At 35.4% G+C, this 25505-nt stretch overlaps 1 protein-coding gene and 1 long non-coding RNA gene across 2 annotated transcripts in view; both read right to left on the bottom strand.

The window, feature by feature from the left end:
• LOC107601307 (uncharacterized) overlaps window positions 1-8140 on the bottom strand; it is a 108041-nt gene extending 99901 nt beyond the window's left edge. Inside the window, exons 1-2 of the long non-coding RNA XR_001610910.1 lie at window positions 8099-8140; window positions 4470-4563 (exon numbers count right to left, since the gene is read on the bottom strand). This is a non-coding gene — a long non-coding RNA (uncharacterized lncRNA). The remainder of the gene's footprint in view (window positions 1-4469; window positions 4564-8098) is intronic.
• LOC107601227 (acid-sensing ion channel 2-like) overlaps window positions 1-25505 on the bottom strand; it is a 376228-nt gene that overhangs the window by 215771 nt on the left and 134952 nt on the right. The gene's annotated exons all lie outside the window — the stretch shown is intronic.

The following is a 25505-nucleotide window of genomic DNA, read 5'->3' as shown; positions in this document are numbered from 1 at the left end:
TTTAAAGTTCCAGCAGAACACAGAGGCCATTATTAAGAAAGTGAACCAAAGAATGTACGCTCTTAGGAAATTTAACTCCTTCCGTGTACACAAAAACATACTGGAGATCGGGAGATGACTCTCATCCCTTGAAGGTTTACTTTGAGGTATTGCCCTCTGGAAGAAGATTCAGAAGAATTAAATGTTCATCTAATAGATATAAATTCACTTTTGTTCCAGAGGCTATACATTTTACAATTCAAAATCTTAGTTTTTTTTTTTTTTGTTATGTATGGAATTTATTATGAAGCATGTTGGGTTGGGTTTTTACTTATTTATTTCTTTGTATTGTCTAGGTAACATATTATGTTTGTATTAAGTTGTTGTGTGATGCTACTACACTATTTTAATTGCCCCTTGTGGGATTAATAAAGTTGTTAACTTAATTTAACTTAAGATGAGTTAGATTAAATAATAGAAAAAAAATATTAAATATAAATGAGAAGTCATGCAAATGAAAAGTTTGATTGTCAAAGCTTTATGAAAGGCAGTTACTGTGAATGAAACATTTATATAGATGAAACACTTATTTTGTGTAGTGAAAAGGATATTTTGTGATTGTGTGTATTGTACTAAAACAATTGAAAATATGCTGAAATGTTTAAAAAAAAAAGTGCACTTTTGATGATTTGTTGCAAGATTAGTACTAAGAGTTTTGAAAATGTACCACTTGCTTGTGAAAATAGTACCAAACCAATTAAAAAAAAAACTGTAATCACTACAAACCCACAGACCAGGACTGCAGCAGGACTGAATAGGTCACATCATTCATTACATCAGTGCAGCTTACAAAAATAAAGCACTTTAGCATACAAACTGTAAATGTCTGAAACTTTCCATCTTTGAAAAATCATTAATTTATTTGAGATGACAAACAGATTTAATGTTAAACTCTTAACATTATTTATATAGTTGCTGGTGAAACGTTGAAGTTGAAAGACTAATGTTTTTTTTTTTGTAAAACATACCAAAATAATCTGTTTTATTTACAACTTTGAAAGGATTACAGAGTTTTAACATAAACTCATAAACTTAGTGTGATGCCTATTTGTAGTGAGATGTAAATAAAACAGATAAAAGATGATAGATAGATAGATAGATAGATAGATAGATAGATAGATAGATAGATAGATAGATAGATAGATAGATAGATAGATATACATTAATGTTTAAAAAATAATGAGTTAAAAATATATGAGTTGGATTTACTGATCATAAATACCTGGTTATTGCCTATTTAAAACACATTCGGGTTATTAGTTCTATTACAGAAATCTTACATAATTATTCATGTTAAAACTGTGTAATCCAAATTGATACATATGTTATATGCAATTAAATTATCATCAAACCAATTATTATTAATTATTAAACCAAATACATTAAACTAAGTACACTAATTTATTTATTTATTCATTCATTCATTCATATATGACAAATACAGTTCACTCTTAAAAATAAAGGTGCTTCACGATGCCATAGAAGAACCTTTTTTGTCTAAATGGTTCCATAAAGAACCTTTAACATCTGAAGAACCTTTCTGTTTCACAAAAGGTTCTTTGTGGCGAAAGAAGGTTCTTCAGATTATAAAAAGGTAAGAGAGAGATGGTTCTTTAAAGAACCTTTGACTGAATGGTTCTTTGTGGAATAAAAAATTGTTCTTCTACTGCATCACTGTGAAGAACCTTTTAAGCACCTTTATTTTTAAGAGTGTATGCATCACATTAAGTTTATTAGTGTTAAAACTGTGTAATCCAAATTGATACAAAATTGTTAAAAGTTAAATTTAAACTAAATACATTAAGTACGGTAAATTATTTATTTATTTATTTATAATACATTTAAAAAATAAGTGTATTTCACCACATAATATTAAGGCATCTTGCACAAGAAGGCTAAATTAACTTCCACAATCAGCCACCAGAGGGCAATAGAAGAACCGGAATAAGTTCTAATAATAACTTTTTATCTTATTCTCCTTTCTCTAGGTCTCTCTAAACCAATGCTTCTCAATCTGCATGTCACAATCTAAAAGTAGAGTACACGTCTGTCTTGACAGCAAATACAATCCCAATGTAAATAATAAAATGAAATATATATTTTTTATTTATTTTTTTTTATTTTTTTGTTCACAGTGAAAGAAAGAAGAAAATTCCCATACCTTCTAAAGATGTTAAAGATTGTGCGGCCAATCAAGCTCTACAGTAATTTGGCGCAAATTCATCTGTCACAAGTCAAATTAGGCAGACGCCAGCACAGACAGGCTGCATGACGTGTCCTAAATACGCTTCACTTGCTGCAGGGATAAACATGGCTTGTGCCACAATGTGTATTGCGCAGTGAATTATTGACTGCTGAGTCACAAAAACAGATATTTTATTTACTTTTGTGCGATAAACAAATCTGATACTTGATGTCCAGTATAAAAATCGGTGTCCTGAAGCAAAACTGGTTGACAGCAATATAAAAAAAAAAAACAAGTAACCAGCTAAGACCAGCAATCTACTGGGGTTGGGTTTATAAAATATAACTGCATTGCCGTTCAAATGTTTGTGGTTGATAAGACTTATCCCCAGTAATACTGCTTATTATGTATTATATAATACAGCAATATTAATACTAATGAAACCGTATATCAATTTGAATATATTATAAAATGCAGTTCATTCCAGTAATATCAAAGCTGAATTTTCAGAATCATTTCTTCAGTCTTCAGTGTTACATGATACTTCAGAAATCATTCTAATATTCTGATTTGCTGCTGAAGAAACATTTATTATTATTATTATTAATGTTGAAAACAGTTGTGTTGCTTAATATTTTAAGTGTATTGCGCAGTGAATTATTGACTGCTGAGAACACAAAAACAGATATTTTATTTACTTTTGTGCGATAAACAAATCTGTAAGGTTTCTTGAATAGAAACATATGGATATATACATTTTTATCCATATTGGCTAGTCTTACCTTATACTTCATATTACTTGTGGATCATTGTGATGTTTATATCAGCTGTTTGGACTCTCATTCTGACGGCACCCATTCACTGCAGAGGATCTATTGGTAAGCAAATGATGTACAGTGCTAAATTTCTCTAAAACTGTTCAGAGGAAGAAAAACTCAACTACATCTTGGATGGCCTGAAGGTGTGTAAATTTTCAGCAAACTTTCATTTTTGGGTGAACTAGGGTGTATGTGATTTTTCTGACCTAAATCTGACAAAACCTTCATCTGGGGAAATCTGTGAATGTTCTTGTTTGGAAAAATAAATATTTTATAAATTGACTAATGTTTTTTATATTTCTTTAATGTTTTATGTAAAAAAATAAATAAATATATATATATATTATTTTTGTGGAAACCATGATTTTTTAAGGTTTCTTGAATAGAAACATATGGATATATACATTTTTATCCATATTGGCTAGTCTTACCTTATACTTCATATTACTTGTGGATCATTGTGATGTTTATATCAGCTGTTTGGACTCTCATTCTGACGGCACCCATTCACTGCAGAGGATCTATTGGTAAGCAAATGATGTACAGTGCTAAATTTCTCTAAAACTGTTCAGAGGAAGAAAAACTCAACTACATCTTGGATGGCCTGAAGGTGTGTAAATTTTCAGCAAACTTTCATTTTTGGGTGAACTATTCCTTTAATGTGTCATTGCCGAGTAAGTATTCATTTTTAACAGAATAAGTGGCATGGTTTAATTTACATAAATAAATATGTGTGGGTGTGTCATCTCTTATGTTTCTCTTTAAATGAATAATAGTTCATTCTCAGTTCACTCTCTCTTGTGATGTGTCTCTTCATTTTAGAGCTGATGTGTGTAATTGTTTCGATGTTAAAATACTTTCTCCGCACCCAGCATAATGTGTAGTGACAGCTATAAATAAGCCATTTTTAGGGACAAATATAAGTCAGTCATTCGTAGGTTGATTTTCCTGAAGCATGTAAACACTGTCTTTTTCAAAACATTATGTTTCCTTAAGATGCCAACAGAACAACTCTATGACAGATGAGTGGAAACCTATATGAACACAATCATTATTCTTCAGCTTATTAGTTCAGTTTGATGGCGCTAGTGAATAACACACCGCAGCTTCAAACTCCTTGAGGACAATGTGAGCCACACAACACAAAGTCGCCTAAAGATGGAAGAATGTCCTATTAGCCTGATAAAAGACTGCAGTGATTGAATGCAGTGCTACAAATCAAAACCATACAGAGTCTCCCAGGACACATGCCATTATTAGCCTTAAAGCTGTGACTGATTAATCAAGGGTAGAGAAAGAAAAGGCATTCACGCGGGCTGACAAAGACATAATGCTAAAAATGAAAAAGACTGACCCTGATCTCCTATGCAGTACTTTTTATCTCTGTTGTACAAAATTCCTTGTCTGAAGCTAGTGTTTTGTCTTACCCGCTGCCCTCCGCAGGGAGTTCACACGAGAGGACAGATCAAGGGCTTCATTTACAATAGCAGTGCTGCCAAGGCAAATGGGTAGATAACTTACCTGTGTGGCCCGAGGAGAGGAGCGGAGGAGTCCCACATCAGCATTGTCCAGGTCCAGAAAGGTTTTGAAAAGGATGTCAAGGAGGAGGACATTACCAGCATGGAGAAGAAAAAAACAGAGAAATTTGACATTACAATACTGTACTAATACTCACTGATACTTCAAAATGTATTCAAGTACTCAAGTTAAAATGTACTCTTGTTAAAGGATTTTCTAAGACTGTCCCTATGTTTCAACCTTTTGATAATATATTTAATGTGTGATATTCAGTATTTATATACATACATATTTAAAGGGATAGTTCACCTAAAAATTTAAATTCTGTCATTAATTACTCACCCTCATGTCGTTCCAAATCCATAATACCTTCATTCATCTTCAGAACACAAATTAAGATATTTTTGATGAAATCTGAGAGCTTTCTGACCCTGCATAGACAGCAATGCAACTGACACGTTCAAGACCCAGAAAGGTAGGAAGGACATCATTAAAAATAGTCCATGTGACATCAGTGGTTCAACCTTAATTTTATGAAGCTATACGAGAATACTTGTGCACAAAGAAAACAAAAATAACGACTTCATTCAACAATTTCAGTTGTGTTGCTGTCTATGGGAGGGTCAGAAAGCTCTTGGATTTCATCAAAAATATCTTAATTTGTGTTCCGAAGATGAACGAAGGTCTTACAGGTTTGGAACAATATGATAGTAGAACATTATAGAAGGATGATTATTTAAAGAAGTACAAACCTTAAATCAAGGTAAGACAAGGGAAAATGAGATATAAATGAAATATGTAATAAAATATATAATATTCATTCATATCTATCAAAATATAAAAAACAGTAAGGTTAATATTAAGCGATATATACTTACATAAAATTGTTTAATTTATGCATTATATATACTGCATTTAAACTATCATTGAAATGTTTGTGGTCAGTATATATATTTTTTTTTTTATTCAATTCAGCAAGGATGCATAAAATTTATTAAAAGTGTAGTAAATACATTTATAATGTTACAACAGATTTCTGTTTCTAATAAATCTAATTTTGACCTTTTTAATTATCAAAGAAAATTTGATTTAGATTTATTATTTTATTTTATGTTTTCTGAAGAGTACCTATATAAGATAGATAGATAGATAGATAGATAGATAGATAGATAGATAGATAGATAGATAGATAGATAGAATTTAAACATTTTATGTATATCTTTTTCCAAGCTCACTGCATCAGATACAAAGATTAACATTGACCATAATCATCAGGGCTTGAACCTCAGCTGTTAATCACTGCAAGATGAAAAGTGACACAGAACCAGCAAGGTCAAAGCAAAAGTGTTTAGGATGACAGAACGACAGCACAATTCTGCATTGAAAGATTGTTAAAAATTAGGGACATCTAGAAAAAGTCATTTAGTGGCCACTCACATGCTTGAAGCAAGGACAGATCTAAGGCCTTAAAGGGCCGCCCGCATTTTCTCCACACACTCACAGGAGGTAATCATGCTTGAAGAGAGTATATGCTCACATAGTCCCTACTTAATTTTCTTTGAGTGATAACAGAAACATTGATTGAACACACACTCACTCACTATAATCAATGGAGAGGTGAGAGACAGACACACCTTCTAAATCCCTCATTCCTCTCCATCCGTCAGCTCACCTCCAAACGCTAATGTGGTCATTGACACTCATGAGGTCCCTGTGCGGGCGCTAGCTTAGCACATTCACACTCATTTGTGCTGACGTTCCCTCTGATCAACTGCTTCTTGGCCTGTAAGGCCAGCTAGAAATGATCACACATGGCAGCGTATGATCAAAGCCCTGCAGGTTTGATATTGTCATGTATAATAAACATGATCCGTCTCAGGAGGTCGGCCTCTTGTTCTACAGCTCATATTTGCTGTGATGTATAAAAAAGTACTATATTGCACTCCTGCTATTCTGTGAAGAGCTCTTTGTTCTGCGGTTGAGTTTAAAAAGTCAGTTTATAAAGGGCAAAACTCAGAATTCGGATCATTTTCCGTTTGGAATTTGAACTGCATTCAAACTTCCTGCTATTTCCACTCAACTTCAGCTTACATGCCTTACAGATGAATTTAAGCTGGAATAACTTTTTTTATTAATATGTTAACTTATTGTTTAATATGGAATAATTTTATACTATATTTAATATTAATCAATTGCACTAGAATTAATATTAATGAATTTACATCACAGTTTTAATTAAAGTTATATTCTATTTCATTACTGTACCTTAAAATTCAATTTTATTAAGCATATTACAGTAAACACTACCATTCAAATGTTTGGGGGTGAGTAAGATTTTTATGTATGTATGTATGTATGTATTTATTTATTTATTTATTTATTTATTTATTTAAGAAACTAATACTTTTATTTAGAAAGGAAGCTTCAAGTTTTTAAAAATTAGAGTAAATTGTTACACTTTTTTTAAATAAATACTGCTGGAAATTCAGCTTTAACACCAAAAGGAAAAAATATCAAATTTAAAATTGTAATAATATTTCACAATATTACTGTTTTTACAGTATTTCTGATTAAATAAGTGCAGCCTTGGTGAACATAAGAGACAAAAACTTGTGAAATGTGGGAAAAAAAGTGTGAAATGTCCATCTGCTGCCATTGACGTCAGAGCTCAGGATAGTCACTACTAGTGCCAGTTTAGGAGCCATCAGTCAATCATTCTCATGATTTTTCATGCGTCTCAATGATTGCCTCAAAATTGTTGATTTTATATTGTGTCTTTTCTGTCTTTCCTGTCAGCACCAGAGCACCTGCCACTGAGATGAATGTGAATGCTAATGGATAGCTCTCTACTCTCCCATCAGCACACCTAGATATTATGAGTGAAGTCCGACAGACATGTTTGTGTCGCATTAAATGAATTCAAACAGCTGATTCACAATATAAATGCTTGGAGCCATGTGTGTATGTTGGAGGAACAGCATCTAGTAAGGGTCTCTCAGTCTCGCTTTGTTAGAGCAGAGTCCCACGAGACCCTCAAAAGACAGGCAGCAGGGATTTAACCATTCCTCTGAAGGCAGGATACTGCTAAACTGCTTTCTACCGCATAAGAAAGTGAAAGCTCTCATGGGAGGAGAGGCCTGTCAACCAGGCTGTGCATGTGTGCCAGGGAGGAAGGGAAGTAGGGAAAGGCAGAAAGAGGCAGAAAGAAATAGAGAGAACAAGGTATTAGTGAGAATTTGAAAAAAATTTACATTTATGAGACGTTCCATCTGCTCGGGCGTATGTGATGATAGATCAGTCAAGTTACTGGCAAAGCATTAAGCTAAACTTTACTGATGAAGGTTTTTTTTTTTTTTTCAACATTTCACATTAAAGTTTGGTACTACAATATTTGAAGCACCACCTGTGTTTCTGAGCGTTTGATTTACTGTATGTCTAGTTTTAATCAAGCACAATGGCTAATCAAATTCTTGGGGTTACTTGAAAGTAACAGGCAAGTGTACGTGAGTAAACTGATCAAAGTTTGGCTTGTTCGCACCTGCTGGCAGACACCTGCAAAAAGCATGTTTCTCTGTTGACAGCTATTCAAAAGTGGCTGTGTAATGATGAAATATTTACACAGTCACTTTTGAATAGCTGTCAACAATATTTTGTCCTCCAAACGAAGGATCCTTCTTTCTAAAATGTAAGTGCAGCTATAACTTCTTATGTATAGATATTGTCATTAAAACAGTGGTCTCAAACTCAATTCCTGGAGGGCCATATTTCTGCAGAGTTTAACTGCAACCAGCTCCAAATCACACCTGCTTGGAAGTTTCAGAATTTAATCCTGAAGATCTTGATTAGCTGGATCAGGTGTGTTTGATCAGGTGTGGGCCCTCCAGAAATTGAGTTTCAGACCAATGTATCAAACCAGGGGTAGGCAAGTTCGGTCCTAGAGAGCTGCAGATGACATCGCACTGTCCCCTCTGGTTCTCTCTGACTCATCCAGCTCCACTGGGGCTATATATATATATATCAGTGGTGGGCCGTCAGGGCCCGCAAAGCCTTCTCTTCTCTGGCCTAAACACTATCAGAATCACTGATGTAGTTTTAATATATTTTTCCATGAATGTGTATTAAATTATTTCCAATAGTCTATTCTCTTCAGTTCATAGCTAGTGAATGTAGGTATTAAAACATAATGTACTGTATAAAAACATTCATTTTGAGATTACATTTATCAGCATTTTTAAATTATTAGTGTTTAAAGATTACATTTAAGTGAGCGTTAAGTAAAAAGAGGAGATGAGCACATACAATTAAATATAATAAACAATAACTAAAAAAACTTCACTAACAGATGATAACTGAAATGATACCATTATGCGTCCCTACTAATGTATTTCCGCTTTCTTGCCCATCAAGCAAAAGCAAAAGGAGAATTATTAACAGCCCTAAACAACCCTCATTTTTCACTTTAAAGCTTAAAATGAGCATTACATTTCAGTCTCAATAAATAATGAATTTGGTAGGTCAAAGAACTTTGGATCTATATTTTTAGATGAGGATTGATCCTCTCAATACAACATCATTACTGAAAATATCGTACTTCAAGATCAATCCTCCCATCCCTAGAGTGTGAAGCAGGCACAAACTAACCTCACACACATGAAAGCTTGATGAAAGCATGATGAAAGCATGAGAACATGAAGAGTCTTGAGCTTGTCTTTTTAATCTGTTCTTTTTCTGAACAAGGTTTCTATCGGCCGATGTACAGGAAAGAGGATTAGTCTGTGTCTGAGTCACTCCGCTTCAGTTCAAAGCTACTCTGATTCACACCTTCAATTCAGATTCACATGCCCGAGTCCTTCTAGGTCAGAGGATGAAATGAAAGATGATTTGATAATGGAGAGGTGTGCGGATGAGATTCACTGACTGATCATTATCCATTCGCAATGCCTTTTTCATTCAGATCGCCTGAGACAATGACAGCAAAAATTACAAGGAGAAGAGAGCAGAGTGTGAAATAGCTGCATTATTGATGTGTCAAGCGTTTGTTATTGTGCCACCTCCAGACAGAGTCATTACAGCTGTTCCCACCCTGTCAAAATAACCATCCACACAAGATCCCCCACAACACACACACACTTTCTTCTTTTCTGTTGTCATTTGTGGGTTCATTTCACAAACATACCTACAATAATGCGCAAATATATAATTAACATGTTTGCATATATTCCCGAACAAATAAAGAGTGTGTTTGCAGACACACAAAGCAGTTGCACACAGCATCTGCCATGTACCATTTATCATGTCATGTGTGAATGCAATATCCTGTTCTGTTGTCACTAGATGGCATAGCTTGGGATTTTTTTTCCCCCTCGCAGCCACAGCTTGTGGTTTGTAAAGATGAAATGCATTCTGTTCAGCACGCACTCACAGATTTGATACACACAGGTCTAACACAAACATTATTATACAGTAGTATATTCATATGCACTGTAAAATGTGCTAACATGTACCTTAAGAAGCTATTTTACATGATCTCACCATTAAAAAATTACTTTGTTGGCGTGACCTAATTTAGTCAGGTTGACTCAGTATATTATAAATAAATCAAAATAATACATTTTACACCAACAAAACTCAATTTAAGGGTTCATTCTGGTAGAAATAGCTCAAGTCCAACATTTTTTAAATATTACTATTTATACACATACTGTACACATACACTACTGTATTGACCACTATAGCTTGGGGTCTGTAAGATTTTTAAGTAATTAAAACTCTGCAAGGATGCATTAAATTGATCAAATAATACAATAAAGAATAAAAAAAATGATTTCAGATAAATGCTGTTCTTTTTCAAGTTTTCAACACCTGCTGAAACACCTGTTTCCAACATTGATGATAATAAGAAATGTTTCTTGAGCAGCAAATCAGCATACCAGAATGATTTCTGAAGGTTCATGTGACACTGAAGACTGGAGAAATTATGCTGAATTCAGCTTTGCATCACAGGAATTATTTACTGTTATTTTAAATTGTAATAATATTTCACAATTGTACTGTTTTTATTCTATTTCTGATCAAATAAATGCACCTTTGGTGAGTATATGAGAATTATTTCAAAAGCACTGAAAAATATTAATGTTACTCCTACAATAGTCAGGTTTGTGTGTTTGTTTGTGCTTTCATTTTGTTTTTCTCACTTAACATTGCCCAAGCAGCATAACCGAATCACTGACCAGTGGCGTTATGCGATAAATGGATAATAGCTTTGTAGGCAGCCAAATAACACCACACACATAAACACTTTTAAAAACAGGTTGTTCGAGTAAAAAATGTAAGAAAATTGCTGTTGTTATTCCCCTGATCTCGTGAGTTGAGCACTCTGAGATGAGCATGTTAACATCTGTTGAGCTGTTGATGAAGCACACTGACGTTTTGAAGAATTATGAACAGCAAATCAGAGGTGTTCAATTGCTGAGGAGAAACTTGACAGATGTGGTCACTATAAAATGATGTTGTATGGCTGACGGTTCTACAAAAATGTCTACAAGAGGGTGAGTAAATTATTTTAGCACAAACTTTCCCTTTAAAGCAACAATTTTGGTTATTCCCAGAAAAGCAAACGTGGGTGAATACAAATGCACACACACCACCCACACAGTGGAAAGTCAAATACTAGTACACAAAGATGTACTAGAAGATTATTAGACTCTAATGGAAAAGTATAAACATCCATATTACTATTCGGAACAACAGACTTATTGAATAGTCTATATAGACTCCTTTCCAGTCTCCTGATTTCTTCATAGAGGTCCATTAATTCAGACATCAGCTTTGATGAGGTTGTGTACATCCTTCCCAGTGCAAAGTTACATGGCGTATTTATAATGAATCAATTCAAGTTATAAAGTGAATCAATACAGCTAATATCTGTGATGAATTGCTTGTGCTACTCTACTGGAAGTCACTTTGGATAAAAGCATCTGATAAATGCATGAATCTAAATCCTGCCATAATGTATAGTTCACATCACATACATCTCCCATAGAAACTGTACAGGCCATGACTGAAGTTCAGAAAGAGCAGTTCAATTCAATTTTTCTTCAAGCAATCTATAAAACAGATTTAAAATGCTCTGAAAACAACTCAAGGCCTTTCAAATCGACTGCACACTAAGACCAACACAAAAAAGCTGCGATGAACATTTGCATCAAAGCGGTTCACATCGACCAACACATGTTTATCCACCTCAAACACTCAGAGAAAAGTTTGCACGGTCAAAAGAAAGACAAATAAATAATTCACTCATCCTGTTAAAGATTTCACCTGCATTAAGTACAACCATCACTACAATTTAGAAGATATTCTGTCAATCCCAGGTTTGATGGGATTTATAGATGGAAGTAAAATAGTGTGATAGCACCATATACTGAAGAAATTAAATGATAATTTAAGAAATTAATGATACAGTCCCTATTGTTAATACTAATAGTGATGTACACAATAAGCATTACAATAAATAAACAGTTTAATAAATAAACAATATATACATATATATATATATATATATATATATATATATACACACACACACATATGTAATACCACACTTACTATTGTTAATAATTATGATAATACTCACTATTAGTTTTATTGATGTAATAGTTGGTGTAATGAACACTGTGTCATGAAGTTTAGATCTTATTGGCTGATGAGTACTAAAAATACTAAAATCTAAGTATATAAAAATATATTTTTGTTGTGGGGAAATTTCATTTTCGCACTCATGTGAAAGGTTTCACAGGGATGCATTGTGCACAAGGATGATGCTCTTGTCATGCCAAAACAACATGCTTCGGGTGAACAGGCCTTAAGAGTCATTGTAAGTTAAAGCAGAGGCTTTGAAAGTTCCTGGCTTTCACCCAAAGAACCTTGTTGTATGAAGCACACAAGTGTGCTGTGCATAATGGATGTGTCTGATTTCACAAGGACAGGAGGTCTCTCTAATTAAGCTGTTTGTTGTTCTGGCTTTGCAAGGAGGGGCCGGCTTTGTTCGGTTGACACGCTAAAGACACGCTGGAATTAAGAACAGCTGCTGCGAAACAGAGAGCAGCGAGCCACTGCCACGTGAGAGGAAGCACATCAACAGCGGCAGCTAAAACATACATTTAAATTTGACCTTTAGCTAACCTAGACCAACAGTAGCGAGTGAGCACAATAAAGATCCACAGCACGGAATTAAAGTGTGTGTTGATTTGACCAACTCTGTGAGAACCTACCTTATGATGATGATGATTGATAAATAATGTTTCATTCCAGATGCAAAAATGCCAAAGGCTTATGGTTTGGCTTACAACAAGCTTATTTAAATATTATTATTGTTATTGTTGTTGTTGTTGTTATTATTATGTTTGTGCAAGTGTGTCCTAGCAGCCTGGCTTCTACACAACAGGTACGAGCCACTGAAAGATGGCAGTAAGTTTACACTCACCATATTGCTGTCTAGCTGTGAACAAAACACATCAGACTCCATTTCCAATCTGTTCACAGTCTGTTAGGAGATATTCCAGAACAAACACACACAAATACAGACATACTGTACATACAGTGTCCTCCCGAGTGCCATCTCACACATGCATTGTACAAAATGGTATAACAGCCTTTTTTATTCATATGATTCATATATTTCATAGTATCTGCCATTTCTATTCAAATATCAGCTTCACTTATTTTTATGTAGTAGGATTAAAGGAACAGTTCACCCAAAAATGAAACTTTACTGATAATTGACTTTTGAGTTTTTGAGTTCTTTCTTCATTGGAACCAGTGTTAATTTCGTCAACGACATTTTTTTCACCGACGATAACGAGATGATAACGAACTAAAACTATTTTTGAATGACAAAAAGTATGACGTAAATCTATTGACATTTTCGTCAACGAATAAAAACGGGACGAAAATGTTAGGGAGGGACGATTTGGGATGAGATTCATTCAGAACGAATCTGCTGCGTGGTTCGGAGGTTATGCGTACATATGAACCGGCGGGACATAAGCTAAAATACACTTGCTGCACGTCACATAAAACGTAAAAAAAATTCAATATGTGGGAGTAAGAGATGAGCAGACATATGGATAAATCTGACAACGCAAGAGAGAACTCAATTCGGTCCGGTTTTCTGAGCGCAGACACTATACACACAAAGCGCGTCTCACGGCGCGTGAGGACTCTTTCGCGTTGCATGAACGGAGAATTACACACAAAATTATGTTGAATTGTCCGTTTTGACGAGTATTCACATAAACACAGTTGATTACGTCTTAAGTGAACATAAACAGTAGGAAGAACGTCTATCAGTACATTGCATCCATTGCAGCCGTGCATTCGGTTTTAAAGGGACAGCAGCCTAATTTAGTTGCTATTGTCCGAGTCATTGATATTAATCAAGCAACAAAAGAAAGACAGAAAATCACGCACTGCTCTTGACTGAAAAACTTTAGTAGCCTTAAAGATTAATTTACATTTATTTATAGAAATAAATATGTCTGCTTGAAAGAATGAAGAATATGGTAAACAAGTTGCTATAAAGAATGCATAATTAGCCTATATAACCATTGGTATTTCATTAAAAAGTATACCATGTTCTTGTTCTTTATGAGAAGTGGTTTTATTTAATTTTACTGTGTCACAGCAGTTAAATCGGTGTCTATCATGATAAAACCTTAATATCAAACCTATATAATGAGTTTGGAAATTTTAGAGAAATGCTTAATAAATGCATTACACTGTAACTAAACCCATTTGATTTTAGCCGACTAAATTTACTGTAGTTTTAGTCGACTAAAATCTTATGATATTTAGTCGACTAAAACTAGACTAAAACTAAAAACAATTCAGATGACTAAAATATGACTAAAACTAAATGGCATTTTAGTCAAAAGACTATGACTAAAACTAAATCAAAATTTGCTGTCAAAATTAACACTGATTGGAACAGATTTGGAAAAATTTAGCATTACATTTGTAGGGTTTTTCAGCTCTAAAAACGGAAATATTTATGACTAATTATAACTGGTTATGAATAATAATAAATATTTAGATTATATCTTCGAATTAACTGTAGCAGAATCAATATTACAATTATTTGATCTGTCCGTCCACCGAGCAAGACAATATAATAATTTATCACTTCAAGGAACTATTATTTTCCTGGCCAAGGAAGAATAAACTGTCCTTCTTTGTGCAGTGCTAGCAGTAATTTAACAAAATGTAGCAAGGGTTCACACATTCATTGACTTCGAATCGTGAGCAGCAAACAGAGACAATCCGTTGTGAATATAAGGGATTTAATAAATGAAACTATATCTAACATATAACTAAGCAAAACACTTCTATATACACAGAATGAAACAAAGTAAGGAAAAGAAAGAGAATAGAAAAAGAATGGCAGTATTTCACATAACTTAACCACAACCTTTGAAAATCGTCAAAGAATCCAAAAATCACCTTAAAACGGGGCTGAAACTTAAACACGCATCTACATAATTTTAAGCGGTTACTTGCATTGGTTTTCGATTGCTGAAGAAGAATCCTGATGCGGTAGACACCGGAGGTCTTTTGATGAGTTTGTGAGGGGTGAGCTGGAAGTTTTTACTTCCAAGGAAAAGTCCACAGCGACTAAAGTTACTTGAAGATAAAAACTGCTGGAAAATAGAAACTCAAGAGGAAGATCTTGAGAGTCTTCGAAAAGTGTTGTCTCAAACGAAGAGTGTGTGTGTGTGTTAGTTTGCTTGGACCATTTGACATTTAGCACCCATATAAGTGTAAGTCTGTGACCAGGACTGTAATTTATATGCAAATGTCAAAAGCTAAAAGGGTCTCTTAAGCCATAAAACCCAAAGATCATGCATGATTCTACGCAGATGCTACACATTGCTTACTCACCAATGGATCCACTGTAGTGAATGGGTGCCGTCAAAATGAGAGTCCACACAGCTGATAAAAACATCACAATAATCCACCAAATAATAATCCATCAAAGTAATCCATGCAACTCCAGCCCATCAATTAATATCTTGTCAAGTAAAAAGGTGCATGATTGTAAGACACAAATCCAACATTAACAGCATATTAACTTTAAATTGTCACTTTTGGCCAAAATATATGAGCCCATAATTAATAAAAATGCTTCCTCCAGTGAAAAAGCCCTTTGCCTGTTTTCCTCTTACATCAAAATGCACTGACATATTTGTTTAGAATAGTTTTGCTTGTAAACAGTGCTTAATCTGTGCATATGTCTCTCCTGATTCAGACGAGAAAACTTTTTTTATTTTTCTCTAGAGAAAGCAGTATTATTGATAGAGGGCTTGTATTTTAGCCGGAAGCAACGGTTTGAAGTTTAAACTGTCTTAATTATGAATAAATTTGTTATTGAAAGAGGAAAAAAGTAATACAGATTTTAAACAACATGAGGGTGAGTAAATTATGTCAGTTTTTTTTCATTTTTGTGTGAACTATCCCTTTTAATGATATGTTTGATGACTGACATTTAACATATAAGAGGATTTAAACTCAATCACCAACACAGGACTACGCAGATGTGACAGATGCTGCAGGGCTACTTGAATTCCCAGCATGCACCGTCCATGTGTGTCTAGAATATTTATATTTACTAGCTCCTCAATCCGTTCAGATCATTGTGATTGGTGTATGTCAGGGCTCTCACCATGTCAAGACCCTTAGGCATTTGCCAACATTGCCAATAAGATGATCAACCCTGGAAATCATTCAGCATGAAGTTGAGAAATAATCCCCTTGGACTTTTACTTCGGAGTTAAAACAGCTAATTATATGTAGCTAAATAAATTTGTAAATCAAAATAAAATACAAATAAGAATTGGATTGAACACTAAAACAATGAACACTAAAACAATGGACAATCCAACGTCAATCTATTAAACAATAATGAATTGTATCACTCTGGTTTCACCAAGTTTCATGGCAGTAATTAACTAGACTTTCAGGTGGGTTGATGTTTTTTTTCATTGTTCAAGCTTTCACACAGAGAGAATGTAGAATTGTCCAGATGGCAGGACTGAAGTACAACTTGTCCCTCTGAACTGATCATCACATCATTAGACGAAGAGGTCTGATTTATTGTGTGCTGTGCTGCTCCATCATGAAAACCTGAGAGTGATTCTGTGTAAGTGAGCTTCACAGTGATTCAGTGAAAATGATCAAGGTATTTTTTATCTTTTTCCCCTTTTTCAGAGTCATAACAGAGAGCATGAAAGAGAAGTGGCTAATGGCTATATAAAGATGAATAATCTGGGATATTCACTCTGGCAGGTTATTGCATATAATAACCTACAATGCAAACCCTGAGAAAATAGTATATTGTATTATTCAGACTCAAACACAATGTGTTGCCTCTTATTCGCTCTCGCTCTCTCGCTCTCTCGCTCTCTCTCTCTCTCGCTCTCTCGCCAGCCACTGTTTTATATGCCTTTTTAAAAGTATTGTTATTTTGTCTGTGTGATTTGCAGAAGAATAATGTCACACTGTACTTTAAATTTTGACTGAAGCAGCAAGGTTAGATGAAATCCACTGGTAAGTTTTTTTAAACACTTTGTCATATTGGAAGCTCAGCAGGGGGTCAAGGAAAAAATAACCCCTAATGGCACAGTGAGTGGAAAAAATTCACTGTACTGAATTCCTATATAACACCTTCACAGGATCACGGAAGAATAAGAGAAACATTTCAAATTGGGCTCCGGTTCTATGATTTTAATACACTTCTCAGACTGCCTTATGCTTTTTCCAACTCTACGATCTATGATTTTATACATGTGTCAAAATATAGGTTTGCTGGTGATATGCAATATCAATTTTATGAGATTTCTTCCCCTCAGGCCTTTTAAAGTAATTCCAGAAAGAAAACATGTTCCCTTTCATGGGAACTTCGAACTGCGTCCTCTAGGGGTCGCTATGGGGAACGCCTCGTCGTGACTCGTATCTGAAGCATACATTGAAAAAACACCAACTCGTTGGCCGGCGACAGCCATGACGTCACTACCGGTGCGACTACAGTATAAATCGGTGCCGGGAGCTACACATCATTCTCTTCTTCGTCTTCATTGACTGTTCTGTTTGAAGCGTGCATTTTCAAGGAAAAAGTAAGAGCTATCTATTAATTTTCTGTCATGTGTTCTAAAATTAAAGTGGTCTGGATTTATTTAATAATTTAGTTTATTTTAGAAACTTGTATGAGCATGTACAGAAAGTTACTAAATACTCCTGAGTCCAGACATACAGCTGTCTTCATCATATCAAGTGACCTTCACTAATTAGATTCTGGAGGTCTAGACAACAATATCAAAATTGCTATTTTAAGTGTTTAATGCATTTCATGATGTTGATAACAAAGAATGGGATTTGTTTCTAAAAGTAATCACAATTTTTAAACCATAATGAAACACTAATTAGCCAGTGCAGACTCTAATTAATCTTTCGCTGACTTGTGCTTTTTTTTTAGTGAGCTGGGTTCTGCTTTAAGGTCACTGTGCTGGGGTCAGAGGCACAGCCACATGACTGTCATAATCTTTAGTGTTACAATCCTTGTACCCCAAAGCACAGCTGCTCTCCAGTCAGTGACTAGCATCTGAGTCATGACCGTTCACCCCTGCCATCTAAAAAACTGCAAAAATATCATCTTTCGTTCACTTCCTAAGGAAAAAAATTTAATTTTCTTTTCAATTGACATTAAAAAAGTGTCTGGTAGCACCTTAAAAAATATTTTACATAAACCTGCACCTGTCTACTGAAACTGAGTAGCAAAGCTACTATTTATAAATAAATAAATACAAAATTCTATTTCATTGTTACAATTTTCAAAGATACAGAAACGATGGACTCCCATAAATTTTGTTTCTAGTCTAGCAGTATGTGCTTTTCTGAAAGTCACGCCTGAGGGCTTTTATGACTTTGTTGGGTTGTTGGGGTCTTCTGTAGAAGAGCATGTAAAACACAAAGGCTAATGGGTTCTGAAAAACATGGGAGTGAACAGAGCTGTTGTCATTGTAGAGGAGGTTGAGTGCCTGACCTTTACATGATAATGTTTCAAATTCGAGTGATTATGAATGTGTTTCCTCCAAGAGTCTTTTTTTTGCCTCTGTGTGGTTCCTCCTGAAGTCTTTAAATCTCTCTTTCTCTCTCTGTTTAGTTTTTGGCTGTCTTAAAGACCCCATGCAATCAAAACTTGAGTTTCATGACTTTTAGACCAGTTTGGAGGTCATCTATATGCTAGTCCACTAATGAAAGTAGAAAAAAATATTGATACAATTTCCCTCTTCCCCCTTTATCACTGACTGTTGAGTTGCATAAAGTGTCTCAGGCTACTATATTTCACTATACTCTTGGAACCTAATGATGATATTAATGAAAGCAATTAACAATAATGTTCCAGAGCGATTAGGGAAAGCAATAACATACAAATGACCCAAACTAAACGGTGTGAGAGTCTATGGACTGGAGCGGTTCATTTAGCAGGCAGGTAGTTCTGCCAGCTAGGCCCCAACCTGGCTCCTCCACCTTCCATCCACAGACAGAACAGAAGCCAGATGCTGAATGCCGGCCAAACTAATGACAAAAAAGCCAGCCAGTAAAATCAACCCCATTTTCTCCAAAAGCTCAGCAATTACTGAGCAACAGCAACTTACTCTGTGTCATACGACGTGACTGAGCACAGTCGAATAGACAAGGGCAGCAGGATGAAGAGAGCCAGAATAGGAGGAAGTGACAGAGGAAATTAAAGAATGACAAAGAAGAGTTAGATAGGCAGCAAAGTGAGGGAGGAAACACTGGATAGAGTAAGGCAATATACCTAATAATCCACAAAATGATACTATGATTCTAGCACTGATAATTATTTTCACGTAATGGTCGATAATTGATAAATGTATCATATTATGATTCTGTAACAGTGTCTAAATAAATTAAATAAAACACAAAAAAATGAATAATTCATATCAATTATTTTATCATTAAATCATTTGTCATTTACATCAATAATTTTAAGAAAATGTAAGCACCAGAACAATATAATGTACAGTATGAAACATTTGATAATCATTTTTGAGATTTTAATTTAACAGTTTTATTTATTTAGTTAGTTGTTTTTAAAGACTCATTTTAAGTGCGTTGCATGACAACTGTCACGCGTGCACTGCTGAGCGGACTGAGGAGCAAGGAACGGAGAGAGACGAGGAGTACATCAATCCAAATGGGTTTAATTAACACAAAGGAACACGGAACACTCATGCTATACATGTAGACATAGACAATACCGGACGCTAAACTCAAGACAGGGAACACTATTTAAACACATAACACGATGAGGAGGGGACGAGACACACCTGGGATCAATAGACATAAAACGGGGAACACCTGGAAACAAATCAACCTAATCAGGACAGGAACAGGAAACTAACCAAATATGGGCATAGGAAGGCACATGGGGAGCAAGACACACACAAAACACGGAACAAAGTCTGACATAACACCCCCCTCCAGAAGGCGTGTCCTCACGCCATATAACATCCAATGGGAAGGGGGGGGGTGGGCACTCTGGAGGTCCCTCAGGACAGACACGGGACAGTGGGCCTCCAGAGCTGTACCCGTTCGGGGTGCCATGGCAGATCCGGAGCCTCGGGAGGCCATGGCGGATCCAGAGCAGGGGACTCGGGATGCCATGGTGGAGCAGGTAGTTTAGGAGGCCATGGCGGATCAGGAGCATCGGGAAGCCCTGGCGGAGCAGCCTCCTCGGGAGGCCATGGTGGAGCAGGTAGTTTAGGAGGCCATGGTGGATCAGGAGCATCGGGAGGCCATGGCGGAGCAGCCTCCGAAGCCGCGGCCCCAGTCCCCGCCTTGGCATCTACGGCTGGAGCCTTACTACCCCCCCAAAAAATACTTGGGGAAATTTACGGGGCTGTACTCGGGGCCTGGAGCCCTCCCTGGGCTTAACGGGGGATCAGGAGCCCTCCCTGGGATCTGAGACTCTCCAGACACCGGATGACTGTCTCCTTCCAGTCGAGGTCGTCATGTCTGGGAGCTCCGTTTGATGATGGAACGTCATCCCGATCCAGAACAGCGTCGCAAGGGTTTCCCCCTCGAGGGAGCTGGCCAGGGCGAGCGGCACAAACGCCCTTGCGAAGACGATAGGGTCTGGGCTCGCTTGAGCCACTGTGATGAACAGTGCTCGTTCCTCCATTATGGCAGGGAGAAACGCACGGGAAAAAACAAAAACAAAACTTTTTTCAGAAAACCAAAAAACAAACGGGGGGGAAAAGGCGCCGCTCACTTTCTGTATCGGTTCGGTATTCTGTCACGCGTGCACTGCTGAGCAGACTGAGGAGCAAGGAACGGAGAGAGACGAGGAGCACATCAATCCAAATGGGTTTAATTAACACAAAGGAACACGGAACACTCACGCTATACATGTAGACATAGACAATACCGGATGCTGAACTCAAGACAGGGAACACTATTCAAACACATGACACGATGAGGAGGGGACGAGACACACCTGGGATCAATAGACATAAAACGGGGAACACCTGGAAACAAATCAACCTAATCAGGACAGGAACAGGAAACTAACCAAATATGGGCATAGGAAGGCACATGGGGAGCAAGACACACACAAAACACGGAACAAAGTCTGACAACAACAAAGATAATCTAATTATAAAAATAGAAGAATATAAAAAATGAACATGTACAATTAAATATGTCAATATATTGACCAATACAGTTTTTTTAATATTTTTTATTTAAAAAAAACAGTTTGTTTGTTTATTTTTAAATAATAAATAAAAAACCCATATTGAATATTAACCTAAATGTATTAAGAAATTAAATATGTCCGTTTTGTTTTGAAGTTGACTTGTAAAACTTTGGTCATATTTACCATTGTTATGTGAATATTAGCGAGGGAATCTTTGCTGGAATTTTGCTTAAACAAGAGCAATTTTCCTAAACAGTTTTTGCAGTGGGTTCAAGTTGGTCACCCTATTGACCAGCAGAAAGCTTTTTCTTTTTGAGATCTTCTTCATACATCACAACAGATTGACAATTGATAATGGAACTTTTTGCCCACGAACTTTGGCAAAACTTCCACTAATGTGACCAGCCCTATAACTCTATAACACACAACCTCTTATGGCTTATGGCTTTAAATCCTACAGCACTGTACGATATGATAAAATACTTCCATCCAGTTTACAATCTGTTGACCATAAAATACTTTTTGTATGAAGGCACCTCCTAAGGAAACTGGATTCAGACCAGCTCCATAACATCAAGGTTAATGATCTAGAACAAATTAAAGTGAGCTCTGGAGGTAATTGAATATTTAATGATACAATACTCATTTTTGAACAGACAAGATGTTTCGCCACTGGAGATGCCTTCCTGTCTGCTGTATACAGCCTTTGAAGGCAGCATTATGCAGGTTTGGGTCAGTGTTTCTCCCAAGATTTGTGCTGTTTTACTGCCCTGAATTTTTGTATTAGGCTCAATGAGCAAGCCGTTTGTAAAAAGCCATGAAATGTTCTCAGTGATTTCTTGATAACGCATTAAGGATTGAGTAAAATGAAGCCTGCCCTGTTATCTATGGACTTAAACAGGCGCCTGTGAGCAGTAAATAGATCCTCAAGTAAACAAACGGGTAAACAAACAAAGACTTCAAGTAAAATGTCCACAGCCTCAGGCTATACACACACCCTGAGACCATTAAACAGGAGCGAGTGTTTTGTGGGGGTGTGCAGGGACAGGTTATTTTCCAGACCCATAAATTGGGCCGATACGCTTGCATCTCTGTAACCTTCCTGGATGTCACATTTCATCATGTGTATGTGTGTGCAAATTTATTTCTCAATACAGCAGATCAATACAGCTGAACCTGCACGTGTCCCCTAATAAATACATACAACTCCATTCAATCAAACACTGTTCTCAAGATACTATATTATAACAGGTCTTGGATCAGCAGTTTCAGAATCTTCTCAAACAGTATCTATCTGGGTCAAGTGTTAGATCAGCACTTTCTGCTCTCTCATAAACTTCTAGTTAGACTCTCAAATAGTGATCAACTGCCCCTGAGATCATATATGCAAACAGTACTGTTCATAACACATAAAAATAAATCAATTGTGTTTAAATGTAATAGTGTATATTTTTTTAATTATTTGTTAAAAAAAATACAGTAAAATAGTAATATTGTGAAATATTACTACAATTTAAAACAACAGTTTTCGATTTTAATACATTTTTAATTATATTCCTGTGATGGCAAAGCTGTATTTTCAGCATCATTACTCCAGTCTTCAGTGTCACATGATCCTTCAGAAATCATTCTAATATGAAGATTTGATGCTAAAAACATTTCTCATTATTATCAATGTTAAAAATAGTTGTGCAGCTATTTTTTAGAAACTTTTTTTCAGGATTATCTGATGAATGTGCATTTAAAAAACAACATTTATTTGGAATATAAATATTTGTAACATTCTTTTAACTTTCAATTTTGAAAGTCAATTTTTAACCAATTTAATGCATCCTTGCTTGATAAAAGCACTCATTTCTTTCAGACTCCAAACTTTTGAACAGTGGTGAACCTCTTAACCAAATGTAAAATGGCAAAACAGTTCAATAAATAGAGTGAGAAAAAATTTATAAGAAAAGATTAAAAAACTGATAAGGTTAAAAAAAAACACTCGTGAAAAAACACATTAATGAACTGAACTAATCATACATGTATATCAAAACATGAAAATAAAAGGGGAAAAATTGATCTATTACTGTTGAAATAATGACATTTTGGAGATATATAACTGACGCTGTCATCAGTAATCATAATTTATGTTTATATGTATCACTTGTTTATGTGCTTGCCAACAGTGGATTTCACAAGTCTCATAAAGTTCTGCTGTACTAGATCATTGATGACGCCCTTGTCAAACCAGCTGGAGGAAGACAACGGTTATACATCTCATGTGGTTGCCATAGAAACAACCTCTCTCCAATTAAAAATAGATACTTAGTTGGACATAGAAGAAACAAATTAGTAAACTAAAGAAAAACCAGGTCACCTTTTTCCTTAGAGAAAACTCAAAGGGTCCACATAAAGTATTAGGGATATTGAGTTACCCCATAATACAGTACATACATCTATACAATTATATAACAAGAAAATCAGAAGATAAGCTATTCTCAGTATCATGTACAATTTCCACACTTATTACAGAACTCCTCTAGTCACGAAATCTCATTATCAAGAGACAGTAACAAGCTCTTCAAACTAATCCACACGGCTTTATTAATTCTGGCCCAATCCACGACCTTCTCTAACTTTTTGCAGTGTGCAATTGTCACTGACCAATCAAATCATCCACAAAATCCTCTCTGCCAATGCTTTGTCTGGGCACATCATTAGAAAAGCCATCTATGATTGCAGACTTGTCTAATCGCATTAAGGTCAAGATCAGTGGTGCTGACAGACCAACAAGAGAGAGAGCAGAACACCTCAGGAAGGAGACAGATTCTTAAATATAACCAGTCATTCTCTTCTCTACTCATATGCCTACATGTATCATTCTGGCCTGCTTCTATTCCTTCTGTCTTACATAGTCAAATTCACTTTCTATCCACTTCACACCTACACAGTGACTGTGTTGACTCTCGTGATAACAAGACACATGTTGAGCATCATGACAACAGCAAAGCAGTCTACTGCTGCCTTGGAAACACTGGTATTTTGTTTGGGAAATGCAAATCGTCTCAATCTATTTTCATCATAATTTTATTTTATTTATGGTCTTTTTGTCTGCTGTATACCTTACATCAAGTAAAACATAGATTTTTTTGGCAAACAACTTAAGTAAACCAGCTTAATGAAGCTTTTCTATTCAATAATTGTACTTAATGCATTTTCAACAATGAATAATTAATATGGGGTGCACATTTCTCAAAGCACATATTATTTCTCAATGTAAGACTATTAAGAGTATTTACACTACCATTACAAAGTTTGGGGTCTGTAAGATGTTTTTATATTTTTTTAAATAAGTCTCTTATTCTCACCAAGGCTGCATTTATATGAATAACATACAGTAAAAACAATTATTTTATGAAACGTTATTACAATTTAAAGTAACTGATTTCTATTTGAATATATTTTTAAATGCAATTTATTAATGTGATGGAAAAGCTGAATTTTCAGCAGCCATTAATATAGTCTTCAGTGTCGCATGATCCTTCAGAAGTCATTCAAATATGCCGATTTGCTGCTCAAGAAATGTTTCTTATTATTACTAATGTTGAAAACAGTTCTGCTGCTTTATATTTTTGTGGAAACCTTGATCGAATTTTTTGATGAATATAACGTGCAAAAGAACAGCATTTACTAAACAGAAATTTAAAGAACTTCACTAACCCCAAACTTTTGAATGATTATTATCATTCAAATCATTAGTAGATGCGCTATACTTTTATTATTTAGAAAGTGGCCAATATTTTCTATTGATTTCTCCTCTCTCAACTGTTTCTTAAGAGTGTTCTCTCATCCCCACTGCTGCTGCGTGAATATGACATATCACAACACTGCGGAGACCGAGGTGTGTCCTTGAGAGTCACATAGAGCAGTGGTTCTCAAACTTTTTACAGTGGCGTACCCCCTGGGGCATTTAACATTCTTCTGCATACCCCCTCTCTTCCACCTTTTCTATTAATGGACAATATTTGCCCCCTTAAATTGATTTACAGGTGCATTTTTACCTTTATAGAGGCAAATATTTTCTACCCTTATTAATTGTATGTCATGTTTTATGTCATATTCTTAACATTCCATTAAGTGTATTATTAATATAATAAATAAAGCAATAAATGATGGCAAA

The sequence above is a fragment of the Sinocyclocheilus grahami genome, unplaced genomic scaffold, assembly GCF_001515645.1.
Source record: "Sinocyclocheilus grahami isolate Dianchi unplaced genomic scaffold, SAMN03320097.WGS_v1.1 scaffold302.1, whole genome shotgun sequence".
Lineage (NCBI taxonomy): Eukaryota > Metazoa > Chordata > Actinopteri > Cypriniformes > Cyprinidae > Sinocyclocheilus > Sinocyclocheilus grahami.
This window is presented reverse-complemented; position numbering and strand designations above follow the sequence as displayed.